This window comes from Astyanax mexicanus, chromosome 17 (genome assembly GCF_023375975.1).
Source record: "Astyanax mexicanus isolate ESR-SI-001 chromosome 17, AstMex3_surface, whole genome shotgun sequence".
Lineage (NCBI taxonomy): Eukaryota > Metazoa > Chordata > Actinopteri > Characiformes > Acestrorhamphidae > Astyanax > Astyanax mexicanus.
In genome coordinates this window covers 19,382,388-19,396,689 of record NC_064424.1, presented here as the reverse complement: position 1 = coordinate 19,396,689, position 14,302 = coordinate 19,382,388, and the positions used below count along the sequence as shown (strand labels likewise).

General features: G+C 38.5%; 1 protein-coding gene across 1 annotated transcript in view; it reads right to left on the bottom strand.

Moving 5' to 3' along the window:
* LOC103031495 (gamma-aminobutyric acid receptor subunit alpha-3) overlaps window positions 1–8,622 on the bottom strand; it is a 237,099-nt gene extending 228,477 nt beyond the window's left edge. The window contains exon 1 of the mRNA XM_049466513.1: window positions 8,344–8,622. The gene's annotated coding sequence lies outside the window, so the exon portion shown is untranslated. The remainder of the gene's footprint in view (window positions 1–8,343) is intronic.
* Window positions 8,623–14,302: the final 5,680 nt, after the last annotated feature.

Genomic DNA, 14,302 nt, shown 5'->3' with positions numbered 1-14,302 from the left:
ACCTTACATCAAGTAAATACAGGCAGTGTATAGAGTATTTATTGTAGGTTAGAAAAGGACTAAGTGATGCTAGCTCCACAACCATAATTGCATGACACTGGCCTTGCTACTTTAAAATCCATTTCATTCAATAAATTGTATTGTTTTCATACAGTTGAAAGCTAAAATGTAAGCCAAATAAAACATTTGCTATATATGTGTATATTGTATCTGCATTGGCAGATTTTCACTCAATGTAGCGATGCAAATTATCCCACCTATTCAGCTGTATTCCCCTATAGCTAGCAATGCCTCAAGCATCTTTTTTGAGCTGCTGTTGATGCAGCACTGCTGTGTAGCCAATGCGCTTGAAGGAGAGCGCAGCAACTCGGTTCCGATACATCAGCTCACAGACGCCTTCTGCCGACCAACATTACCTGGAGAGTGATGTGGTGAAAGAGAGCCATCTACCCACCCACAGAGAGCAAGACCAATTTTGCTCTCTCAGGGCTCCGGCAGCTGATGTCGAGCTGCATGACTGATTCGAACCAGTGATCTCCTGATCATAGTGGCAGTGCCTTAGTCAGTCCAAACACTCAAAGACCTGATCTGATTTGAGAAATAAATCAAATTTCCTTGCAGTCTGAACACAGAGTTTAAGATTAAATATGTATCACATTTGTGGTCAGACAGTCAGACAAGATTTCATTGTCTATTTACCTATACTTATGAGATAGCAGCTATATATACAGTAGCATCTCAAAATAGCAACTCCACCATTCACAGCATAACCAGCAAGCTGATTGGCTCTTTTTGTTAAAAGGTAAGCCTTTAAAAACCTGACCCAGTCCAGACATGTAAATTTGGATTTTTTTCCCCCACTGCCTGGAATTCCTGTTGAAACTGTGAAAGAGGCTCTGTGCTCCTTGAGCGTGAAGACGCGGCAACATGGAAAAGTCCATTTAGGTACAGTCACAGTGAAGGAGTCATCCCGTTATGAGCTCTGCACACATCAACAGAACCAGAACAACACCAGCAAGTGCAAAACATCCAAATGAATCCAAATGTGGCTCCTGTACCTCTTTGAGGTACACAAATGATTAATGAGCTGAATTTCACAACGTTTAAAGCTACAGCCATTATGTTTTAGCTCTACATTCCATTTCGGTCCTTGCTGGAGGCATGAAAGGCTTTTATGCTTCTCTTTGAAAATTGGATAAGCCCTGTCGTGCCATCTTTCATTTGTTCAAACCAAACAAATTTAAATTTACAGTTTTTCAGACTGGGGAATGCCACAGCCAAAGGGTTTAAGCCTCAGAAAGGTGAACATTCACACTTACTAAGTCTGCAACGATGGTGACGCTTGGCAGCAAAAGACCAATTAATCCATCTGTAGTAGTAAACCCAGAAAACAAACAAAGATGAAAAAATATCTGCCAAAACCAATGGGAATAACAGTGTCGCTCCTTTTCCATAGAGATTACTGATGGAACTAAGCGGATTTTAGAAGGATGCTGAATTGGTTGCATCTATAATAGACAAGTAAACCAGCAGCCACCAGCCCTTCATAAAAGAAACATGAATCAAATGCAATTTTATAATTTCAAATTAAGCACAAAAGATTCTATGATGCATGTTTTTGACTGCATTCACATTACCAGGCTAAAGTGACTAAAATCTAATTTGTGCCTTAATGGCCTTGTTCATACCTGTCATGAACATGCATACAGGGTGACCAGCACAATGTACTACAGATGTGAACAGGATACAATGTATATTTGTGACCATGAAGACCACACCACAAGCTAATGGATAATGGCGATACTCTTGGCTGGTGCATAAACAAAACTATGTGCATTACTTCAATTTGGACTGAGGAGTATGTTCAAAGAAAACTTAAGCATTATATCATAATTGGCCCCTCCCCCACCAAGATGATAATTCAGATCCAAAGCAGTCACAGGAGACATGTTCAAAACACCAGGCTTGAGTGGCTTGAGTGGTTTTTCGCAATCATTTGTGATTGAGAGTGGACTGTGTGGACGTATGTATATCCAATTTTGTCAAACCAGATTAACATCATTTTCAAATATGGTCCAATATTGAATATAAAATCGATTTGTGGGCATGAATGCAAATGTTCAGACCAGATTTTATCTTCATGAATGTGAACCGTCTAGACAGCCAAACATATAAATTTAAACAAAAGGGTAAATTAAATTCAACTAGCTAAGATTCAAAACCTTTATTTATAGTAGCAATTATATATATTCAATTAAAAAGCTAAGCTAAGTAAACAAAAGAATGCTGGATGTTAATCTACACAGATTTCTCTCCTGAAAACTGTTTATTTTGGTGAGTAAAGTTCTCCCGTTTATTTACAGTAAGCTGTAAAATTTAAGATTTTCACTAAGGAAATGGGGTCAGCAGAATTAGCATTAGTGGCTAAGCGCTAGCACTAGTGCATTAATGCAACCTGAAAGCGCTACAGTGAGGAACACTGAGCGATATAAGTTAGCGGTTCATCCCACGTAGCTTGTTTAATGACAGTAAACACTCAGGCTATAGTTTAATATACTCTTCTCTGAATGGCAAAAGAGCTAGTACTTAGCATGGTTGGCGGCTAATGCTAATGATGCTTCAGCAGTGCTAGCCAGGGTTAGCAGCAGGCTATAGGCCGATAATACTTACCTCTGTACGACGAAAGAGCTAGTGCTTAGCGGCTAATGCTAATACTGCTGCAGCCTCTGTGTTGGAAAAATAAACTGAAACTCCTGTATTATACTGTACTTTAGTGGAGTGACTTTGCCGCTCCTTACAACCTAACTGATAAAATTCATACATAAGCCGCGCGGATGTTTTAATTGTGCCTAATAATGTGAAAATACACTACTATCCTAGCCCTGTACAGCTCATTTCATTCAGCAGATAAACAGCCAGTTTGTGAAGAGGTAATAAACTGTGCAAAATGATACAAAGCATGATATGTGATGTTTAATGCTTCATTTAATATAATTTATGAGAGATAAATGTAAATATATATATATATATATATATTTTAATGAATTGCTTTACTAATGAGTATCTAAAACTATGCTATCATACTAATAATACTCCAACACTATGCTACTCTATCACAACCCCACAGGAAGATATAGACAGCTGACCTCCAACACACAATGAGTGAGTGAGTGTGTTTTCTTTCAGGATAGATTTGTTTCAGGACTGGCACAGATTCTGATCCAGCACTTTCTGGTGATATCGACCCGACAGCCATATACATCGATACTGGCATGCCATCTCTAATCAGACTGATAGCGGTTGCGCAGCCTGAGGAGGACATCCTTATGTCTTTGTGTTTCTATAAATATTACAGCCACACAGTCTAGGCTGCTAATTAATCCTTAAAGTTAATAGCCTACATTTTTTACAATTACCATTTTATAGTGTGCTTAATATTTTATAATACAGTCCCACTGACCTCCCTGATCACTCAGCTCCTAAATTCTTCAAAACACTCCAGTGATTGATGTGTGTGTGTGTGTGTGTATAAGGATACACACCCTGAACTGATATATGTTGTTTTTTTTACTACGGATGTGAAATCAATAATTTATAGTGCTGTGAATATGCTATGATTTCATTTCCTATGACGTGAGTATACGCCAACTCCCTCTCTAGCACGCTGTTCAGTCCTGGAGGTGCTCTCGCCAGTGGAATGGAGTTTCTTTGATGATCTCATTTCTAACCAGTAATAATTTAACAGTGAAAGATGTGGAGGGAGTGTACTTCCAAACAAGGTTTTGATAGAATCTACAAAAATAGTGAAAAACAAACAAACGCCTGGAGGAAAAGCACCTCAAACGCGGTAAAGACGCATGATCTACAGATATTACGTTAATGATTCTTGTTCCACTGGCAAATTTTACATTAAGACAGTAAACTTTTTAATTTACCTTTTTAAAAATATTTCTTACTTTTGTAACAGTGAACATACCAATAGACGAGAAGCTGCATTGTAATTTCGTAATCAAAACCATGTTTTTATGCCCATATATGCCCATATTTGTTTCAATAACAAAAATGAATGGCGTTTTCAAAAACTCACCTCTATCACATTAGACCCAGTATGTTCAGTGGTCATCCTTTCTGTTTGCTGGGGTAATTTAGGGGGTTTATGTTGTTTGTGAGGGTTTATTTGTGTTGTGTGTTTTTTTTTTTTTGTGGTTCGGTTGTAGCAGTTCTACTAATGGGGCACTGTTCTGGGGCGGAGGGTGGATAAGAACTTCGCTATTGGGCAGCTATTTTAAGAGAAAACCTCTTGACCCTTATTTTTTACTCCTTCCTAGTTCAAAATAAATTGGCTAATGCTCATTAAAACTGTTGCTAGTAATCATTAAACCACATTAATTTCTATATATAAAGCAGTAAGCATCCCATAATCATGCATTTTTCCTAGTTTACTACTTCTTCACAAACTGGATTTATCAGCTGTACAGGCTAGGATAGTAACATTAGCTGTAGTAACTTTTTAACCAAAAGCCTGTTTTTTTTTTTTTTTTATATGATTTACCATGTCTTTATGTGGTCTCAATACAGCATTGGTTTAATGAAGCACTCTCATACTTCCCTACTCCTTCATTATTTTGTGTATTTATCTTATCTATTTTATTATTGTATTTTTATTATATTTTATTTTGTCTTTATATATACATCTATTTTAAAATTGCTCTTTGGGTGTAAACTGGACCGTAGGAATACAATTTTTGTACCACATGTTATGTGAAATGACAATAAAATCTCCTTGAATCCTTGAATATTTCCAATTTGACCCCACTTGTCCTCAATTTCCTCAATTTGTTATGAACTCATAATAACTCCCACTATCACTAGCAATGTGACCAACACTAGCACATGCCTCCTCTGACACAGTTGAAGTCATAAACCACTTTTTTTTAAACTACTGCCAATACAGCATCACTGGAAATCCAGGAAGAAATCACCAGGTTCCTAGCTCTAATACAACAGCCAACAGATGCCTGTGCTGGCCAAGCTCCCACTACTAGTTGGGCAGAAATGCCATCAACCCACCCCTGAGCGAGCAAGGCCAGTTGTGGTCTCATTACAACTATGGAGATCATATGGCTGCTGATTACAAGCAGAATGATCTGGGATTCTAACAAGCCTTGTTGAAAGCACATTATTCCTCTAAAACATTTCGGTTAGGCCCAGAGTGCCACACATGAGCATGTCCGGGTCTACAGAAAGGCGCTTGACTTAAGTGGTCTATAATATCTGTTACAGCCACCTAGAGGACATCCTTTGATGTTCTTTAATGCCACAGCTGTAAAAACAAAGGATCAAAACTGGATTAGTCTTAAAACAGCCAGCAACCCATCCTTAAATCCTCTGTAACCTAATAGAAATTGTGTGTCCTGAAAATTGTCATTGTCAGGCAAAAACCTTTACACAAGAACAAAAAATATATATTTGAAAAGAAGTCTATAAGCGTTGATACCATGTCATTTTGAAGTATTTCTATTGGTCCAATGATTGTGACATGTTAAAAAAAATATAAAGAACAGGTTCAGATTATGCAGAAAAAAAAGTTGAAAAACGAAGATAAAATGTTTTTTGCCCAACAGCAAAAATAGAAAATATTTTTTATCCAAAAATGCTCAACAGAGCTGTTCAAAAGACTGGATTTTACCTTCATATATGCTTAGTTAAGCTTAAAAGGAACATATAGTGGTCACACTTTACAATAAGGGTACCTTAATTACCAGTACTTATGACAGAATATCTCAACTAATTATCAATGATCATAAGTTACGACGTTATTAATAATTACAACATTTTTGAGTAATGTCACAATTTATTATCAATTAACATGATTTACAGTATTCTAATAGCATTAAAGTTTACTAATGATCAATAATTCCTTAACTAATGCCAATAAACTATTAGTTCATATTTTACACAGCCATTTACCATTATGTTTTACTGTCATAGGTCCTGTTAATTAATGTCCCCTTATTGCAAAGTGCTACCCATATAGTAAAATCTGAGTCCACTAAATAAGCACTAACTAAAAGGTACATATTGCGATAAAGTAATTAATTGCATTTTAGCAGCCAAAGAGCAATGTGCAACAGTAGACATTCAGGCAGATGTTCTGTACTATCTGTGTGTTCCTCACTCTTCCCATACTGGTGTTGACTCCTATCAGGCTTCAGGAGGTGCTAAAACCCAGCGAGGGTATATTTGTAACACTTTAACACGGGCCTGAGTGGATCTGGCTGGCTGAAAATGGCTCCCCTGAGGGAGGAGCCCTCCGGTAGCCTACGGACCTCCAACTTCTAGCACTTAACCTGGCTCATTCCTCACCTGCCACTGCCACCATTTCTCCAGCCGTGACTGGAGATCTGAGAGATGCGGGCTACAGTCGCTGTGAATCTTTATCGTATCGTTCTCAATCTGTTCTACCCCATTTCCCATGTGTGTGCTTGTGTGTGTGTGCCTTTTACATTCAGGTTAGACTCCATGTTAAAAACCGATGAGCCTGACAACGTCCTCTCGTTTCTGCGCTGGCTGATGTCCCTTAGAGGTTTCATTTTTTTTTTCTTCTTTTTTTTTCCTTTTTCATATCCACAGTCCTTTGCGATGCACTTGAGGCTGAAAGATCATCTTTTCAATCTTGAGGACAGTCGTTTATTAATGGAAGAGCCCAGACAGGTTCATCTCAGTATGTCAGTGTCATTCACTGTTAGATGATGCCATTATGGCAGTTAGAGGGTTTAGGTTTGTGGTAGAAAACATACAAAAACAGAAAAAAAGCAACAGATAACTAGAACCATAGTGAAGGTTGCCTTCATTTGTGTAATTAGCTCAATCTCTCTCTTCTTCTTCTCCCTCTCTCTCTTTCTCTATTTCCCCATCCATCTCATATGAACCCCTCCCCCTACCCCTCAACCCCCCCCCCTCCACCTCCAAACCCACCATCCTCTTCAGCACACATACAAGAAACATGCATTCTATACAAACACCCACACCTTCTTCCGTCCTTATATTTTAAAAAAGGAATATTATCTGTTTTCTGGGTTTTGCCTTTTCTATAGTTCTATAGTTTCTTTCACAAAATTCACCAGTGAGCAGAAAATCAAAAGGAGGGGAAAGAAAAATCAATCTGATGTATTTTTCTCAAACACTGCAACACTGGTCACGATACAAACTGGAAGGCAGATAGATCTCCACTACAATGCTTAATGCATATAATTGCTATAATAAAAGCTAGCTACAGGCTATAAGAGAGCACTCAGGTCTGGCAGAGACCTAAAAAAAATACAAACCCTGATAAATCATACCAATATAGCAAAGTTACAAACAACCAGAGGCATTGTTTTCTTTTTTTAGATAAAATTGCAACAGTTGAATGCTTCACTAGCCTGTAATAGAGACTATAAAGCATTATTATAGCATTATAGAGCATTTCCAGGCACTTTAATGAAAACATATCTAGCTATAGCTTCTGGTGTTTAAGCTATAGGCTATATAGCTTATACAGCAATATTGATAAGGTTACAACCACTTTCTCTGTCTGACAGAGTGAGAGAACATGATAAATCATAGCAACAGCGAAGTTGCAAAGTCGAATACAGGCAACGTGTGTCAAATTTGAAATATGAAATATTTAAATAATAAAGTTTTGAGCAACCTTTTCAAGGTTATGTATAACGGTATATATATTTCGTTTATTTGTACAGTGAAGATTAAGCTAAATGACTCGGCTTTCTTACCTCAGCTTAGGGGAAAAAATAGGATTTCAAGTTTAAATGCTAAAGTGCTAAAAACAGCCGCTCGTTTCTGACAATTTCTGTGTTTGTTTGTGTTTTTTATTTGTAAAAACAGCTCAATAAAGGCGTTATAAAGCTGTAAACACGCTCAAAACACTCATTCAGACGCACAGACACTATATATCCTCTCACACTTTACCCAAACAGCAGCGTGTATATATATATAGTTACCCTATTATATTTATATACACACAGGCTTATACTATTAGCGGCCATTGATTGCCTGGACGGTTAACGTTAATCACCTCACACTTCTTCCCCTTCTCAGAAGCGCTTAAACGAATGGAGACCTGTTAGACCTTCCAACAAATACGCCCCCCAAACACCCTCCTCACCTCACCTCCTCACCACAAACCCACCACAGACACACACACACTTTCACAGTTAACGTTACCCGTCAATGAAACACTGCGGTCTTTCCTCCTTATAGTTTTTTTTCCAGACGTTTCTGAGGGAACATATAGCGCACGAGCCGTAGCGCACGAGAGAGGAGAAAAAAAGCCCAGCTCACCTCAGCACGAGCGCAAAGCTGCTGCTGCTTCTGCGGCTCCTTCTTCTTCTTCTTCTTCTCCTTCACACTTTTCCTCTCGTCCTTCAGCGAGTTCCTCTCCTCCTCTCCTCTCAGCAGAAGCTGCCCAGTCTCTCCTCTCCGTCCTGTTGTTTTAGGTCCAGTCAGAGCCGGGTCTGGAAGTGTGTGTGTGTTTTTTTTTCTATCGCTGGAAAGACGCGGGAAGCGCGCGCACACTGAGGGGAGAGCCGAGAGCGTGGAGCAGAATCTGCCCTCTTCTACAAACTAACCTTCCCGCCCCCTCCTTCCTGCACGCGCAGATTGGTGCTGCTGCTGGTTGACGGAGAAACTCCCCCCTTCAACCAAGAAAAAGAGGAGGAGGAGGAGAAGAGAGGAGAGGAGAGGGGGATGATGATGAAGAAGAAGAAGAGGAAGAAGAAGAAGAAGGTTTAAGCTCCCCTCCAGTCAAACCAGAAGGAGAGATATAGATAGCTAAAGCTAAAGTCATCTAGCCGTTTACAAAGTCTTCACAAACTAATCAGTTCAGACAAGGCTGATTCACATCTGAGATAAATTAATTAGAATGATTTTTTTTTTTTTTAGTTTTTGAAGATAATTCAGGATTTACAGATTTCCTGACTGACTTTAAATGGCTTTTAATGTTAATGATGGAAAAACAACCTTTAAACATTGTGTGAAATAAAATACCCTAACCTATGCTGGTCAAGTGCTAGTTAATGAGTTTAATGCTTACCAGCATATGTTACGTTTTAACTGGATGACCAGGGGGAACCTTCTATGGCACAGATTTTATTTATTTACCGAAAGGAAATATTAACCGCCACTTCTTTAGTGTATTCAACAACGCAAAAGGGGTCTCACATCATAATATTGCCCTGAGGCAACAAACAAATAAACGGAAAAAAAACAACATTTTTTTAGTAAGTAAACAAAAAACTTAATGTTTTGACACAAAAAAACAACACTAGAAAAATGAAAGGAATGGTACAATAATCAAACAAGTGGTTTGTTGCCTGAGGGCAACACCATGCCAGAGAGGGTTAAAATTTTAACATTGAATCAATGCTTATTTAAAGGCTTTGAAAGGTGAGGGCTCTTCTACACTCACAATGTCAGTTTTCCTACATTGTAAATATATTCTGAAACTGTCCAGACTATGAAGGAACACATACAAAATAATTGTAGTTAAATGTATAAAAAAACCTACCCTATGCTGGTCAAAAGCTAGTTAATGGATTATGTTTTTTTGGATGACTTTGCAGATTTTCTTTAGCAGGGAACCCTCTATGGTGCAGATTTTGGTTATTTTCCGAAAAGAAATAATAACCGCCACAGCTTTAGTCTATTCCCAACAAAAGGGGTCTCCCATCATAATGTTATCCTAAGGCAACAAACAGACAAAAAAAAAACATTTTTGTAGTAAACAAAAAACTTAATGTGATGTTTTGACACATTTGTGGCAAAAAACAACGTTAGAACACCATGCCAGAGAGGGTTAAAATTTTAACATTGAATCAATGCTTATTTAAAGGCTTTGAAAGGTGAGGGCTCTTCTAAACCCACAATATCAGTTGTCCTACATTGTAAATATATTCTGAAACCGTCCAGACTATGAAGGAACACAAGAAATCATGTAGTAAAATGTATAAAGCATTCAGGTGGCTCTTATCTGGGCTGCTGTTAACTTGTGGTTTCTGAAGCTGGTAACTCTGATGAACGTATCTGATGCAACAGAGGTAACTCTGGGTCCTTTTTTCCTAGTGCAGTACTGATGAGAGCCAGTTGTGTCATATTGTTTCTGATGGTCTTTGTTATTGTACTTGAGGACTGAGACTTTTTTTTATGTTTTTTTAAATGTTTGTTTATCACTTTTTTGTTTTCTCAAAAATTCCATATTTTTGTCATAGTATGGATGATTTTAACATTTAGTCTACAATACAGCAAATTTTAAAATAATGAAAAAAAAAAAACTGAATTTTAGGTGTGTCCAAACCTTTGACTGATACAGTATAAAGCCATAATATTGAAAATCCATGTGCACCTGGATAAATCATTTCTGAAATCTTAAATCAATTTTCCTTTGATTCATCTAAAGTATACAAAAAGGAATACCTCAGATTGCTGCAAAAAAAACAGCATGGCCAGACCATCAAAACTAAGCCGATCAACCAGCAAGACCATGCTGGTTGACCAGAATGACCAAAATCAAGGTCAGTAGCTGGATGTCCAGCTAGTTTACTAGTATATATATTTCTTCCAGACGACCAGCTTTTAAACCACCTTGACCAGCTACTGGCAAAAACTGGTCTTGATCGAGATTTTTCAGCAGGGTTTGAAGCCCATTCCATACAGAACATTAGTCATATTTTAATATCCCCCCTGGCAGAAGGCTCTACTTTTATTTATTTATTTATGCACTATATTACAGTATACACTTATTATAGTAATACCCAAGATACATAGACTATATTACAGACTCTTTTATGGAATCTTTCTTTTATACACAGACGTGTACATCAGCCACAACATTAAAACCATCTGCCTAATGCTGCGTAGGTATTCATGTTGAAGGATGAAAAGGCAAAGCATGTTGAGATGCCCTAAAAGTGTAGCTTCCATCTTTATATATAACCGTAATCTTTGAACAGGTGGTTAGTTAGTGAAGATGTTTTTCTAAGAATGCTACCCAAGTACAACCTCTTGAGACCCTGCATCCTCATGTGAAGACATTACATTTCTGCTTCCATTTCTGCCCCATGATATATTTTTTTATGTTGACCCATTGTTCTCATATGGAGACACTGCCCATATCATCTATTGGTCACATGGCAACATTACACTTGAGTGATCGAAAACAAGATGGCAGGAATCCCAGTCAAAATGTTTTACAACCAGTCCAGACAGAAACTTGGGCCAGATAAAATGTTTCATTTAACTTTACGCTTGAAATTAGTTAATTTACTTACTGTACAAAACTAAAAGTTAAAAGTTACTTTTTGGTCCTTCTAATTCCAAATTGCAATATTATTTTTTTAAATGTTGAAACAAATTACTGTCCCCATATGAGTCTACAAACATTAATAAAAGAATGGGTCACTCATTCAGTGAATTCCAGCATGGTCCTGTGATAGGATGCAGTACCTAAGCAAGTCTAGTAATGAAATTCCCTCACTACTAAATATTCCACAGCCAACTGTCAGTTCTATTATAACAAAGTGGAAGCGACTGGGACTGAAAGCTATTTCAAACTCATTCTGTCAACGTAAAATAACCACGTGGGGTCAGCACATGCTTTCTGCAGAGTCAGTCGCTACAGACCTCCAAGCTTTATGTTGCTTCAGATTAGCTTTAATTTTCTACAGTAAGTAAATTAACTAGTTTCAATCATGAAATTTGGTGGAAATTATTTATCTGATCCATGTTTCTTTTTAGACTGGATGTAAAAACTTTTGCCTGGGATTCCCGTCATCTTGTGTTCAATCATTTGAGTGTATTGTTGTCATGTGACCACTAGATGATATGGGCAGTGTCTCCATATGAGGACAACGGATCAACATTTAAAAATATATATATATATCATGGCAAAGAAATGTGTATGTGTGTGTGTGTGTGAGGTGGAAAGAGAGGGGGTCTCACTGTGTGAGTGTGTGTGTTCAGCCGAGTGCTAGCCTGTTAGCACGCTAGCCTGTTGTTATTTTGGCGTGGTTGGGGCCAGAAGCAACCCTTGTAGGTTCTCAGCAATAAAGCGACGATACTTACGTATCTTTTTACTAAGGAAATTGACAAAAAGTAAAGCATAGTGACTTAAATAATCTTTAATCTGAATGCTGGATTGTAAATAGTAACACATCAGATCACTTGTTACTGAAAAAAAATGGTCTGGAGTTGTGTCAGTCTTTTAGAAGAATGCAAAATAAAGCATTTTACCACAAATATCTCCCCACAAACATAATTTTAAACAGGCTATTAGGGGAAAGTCATCAGTATTAGCAAGGGATTACCTCATATTCTGCAATTTTTTTTACTCTATCTCTGGAACACAACATTGGGGGTGGTAAAATACTATACTATAACTGTATTACTGTACCACTCTGGCTTGAAAGGTACTGTATATCGCCCTCAGGCTTTTTTTTCTCATATAGAGGGGGCTTCTCCCCTGACCCACATTTCACCGCTGCAGCCTGGTCAACTTATAGCTGTGCTATAACTGTAGTTACACTCAGTAGCTGGACAGGTTTGCATTGCCTGGCTGAAAGGCAGACATCTGCTTCACAGGGGCTGAAGAACTGCATGCCCTTGACTCGTCTGCTGTGTGTGTGTATTAAGCCTGTTAGGGGGACTGAGCTATGAATGGAGAAGGGTGGCTATATGCGTGCTATATATATGTTCACAACATATTAGCTCTATCTGTCAGCTTGTGAGGGCTCGTTTATCCTCAGAGGTGCCATTAGCTTGTTGGATCGTCTTCTTGGTTGGGAGTATATGCGCCGTGGCATTTGCCTGCACTGTGTTTGCGCAACAGATGATAAGGAAACGTCCTTAGCGGACGCCAAGGAATCATCCTTCACTTTCACTTCCATCACAGAGTGCATAGGTTCCCATAGCCTGTCAACTATTGAATAATAGAACATGTGCTCGCCGAGGGAGAATGCAGCGCGAGGCCACAACTGGGTTCTACTTATGGTGCCTCTTAGCGCATCTCCTGGGATGATTGGTGGACTGTATATGAAAACAGCTGGGTTTGCATATACTCTCACATTAAGACGTTTGACTAAAGCCTGAGGGAGACTGATTTGACGTACCAGGCAGCAATGTGCCTCCCGCAGCGCAGTAAGAAAAACTGGGTGATTGGGAACAGTGGGGCATAATGGTGCATAAACAGCAGGGCATATTGGGCATGAACGATCCTGCCTGTGAGTTCCAGCATAAAGAAGCTGGCAATAAACTCGCCTACAGCTAAAGGTGCCTCAGATAAACAAGAAAACTACTGAGCATATAAGGCAACAAGGTGAATATTTTTAGTAGGACATTGCCACAAGATAGTATATTGAGGCCACGTGATAAAATAGTGAGGGCAAAGATGAATTGATGAATTAGTTAAGATTTCGAGACAGTACAGTACTTTATATTTAGGCCTTAACACAGTGGATAATTATGGGTCAGTTTTCTAAACTTCTAAACTCCCAAGGATTAAGCCTAGTCTTGGAATACGAAACATTTTAAATGGAGATTATTCATTAACCAGTCATTTTGACTGGTCCTTTGAAAAGGTTCAGTAATCTCACACAATATTATCACAAGATTCATTTGAATCCAGTGTTGCATAAATTTCTTACCAAGATCTTGCAGCATTGATGATGGCTGAGTCTGACCACTGCGCAAAGCCTTCTCCATCCAGCACATCCCAAAGATTCTCAATGAGGTTAAGGTCTGGACTCTGTGGTAAACAATCAATGTGTCAAAAGGATGATCTCATGCTCCCTAAATCACCCTTTCACAATTCCAGCCCCATGATTCCTGACATTGTTATCTTGGAATATGTACGTGCCATCAGGGAAGAAAAAAAAATCCATTGATGGAATAACCTAGTCTATATTCAGTATATCCGGGTAGTTAGCTGACCTCTTCTTTCAGCACATACTGTTGCTGAACCTAGACCTGACCAACTGCAGCAATCCCAGATCATTTACTGAGGTGGCAACATTTTTTTGGCCAGGCCAAATATGTAACTTCCATTAAGCAAAACGTAACCTAGCCTTGGCCAAAACCTTAACCTCAGTCCAGAACCTAAACCACAACACAAAGCTTAATCCTAACCTTCCTGGCTGCAGTGCTAAACCTAACATCAGTCCAAAACCCAATCCTGCCATCGTTCTGACCCTTTCTCTAACTTTAACCTCAATCCTAACCCTAGTTCTAACCTTAACCTAAATCTGAGGTC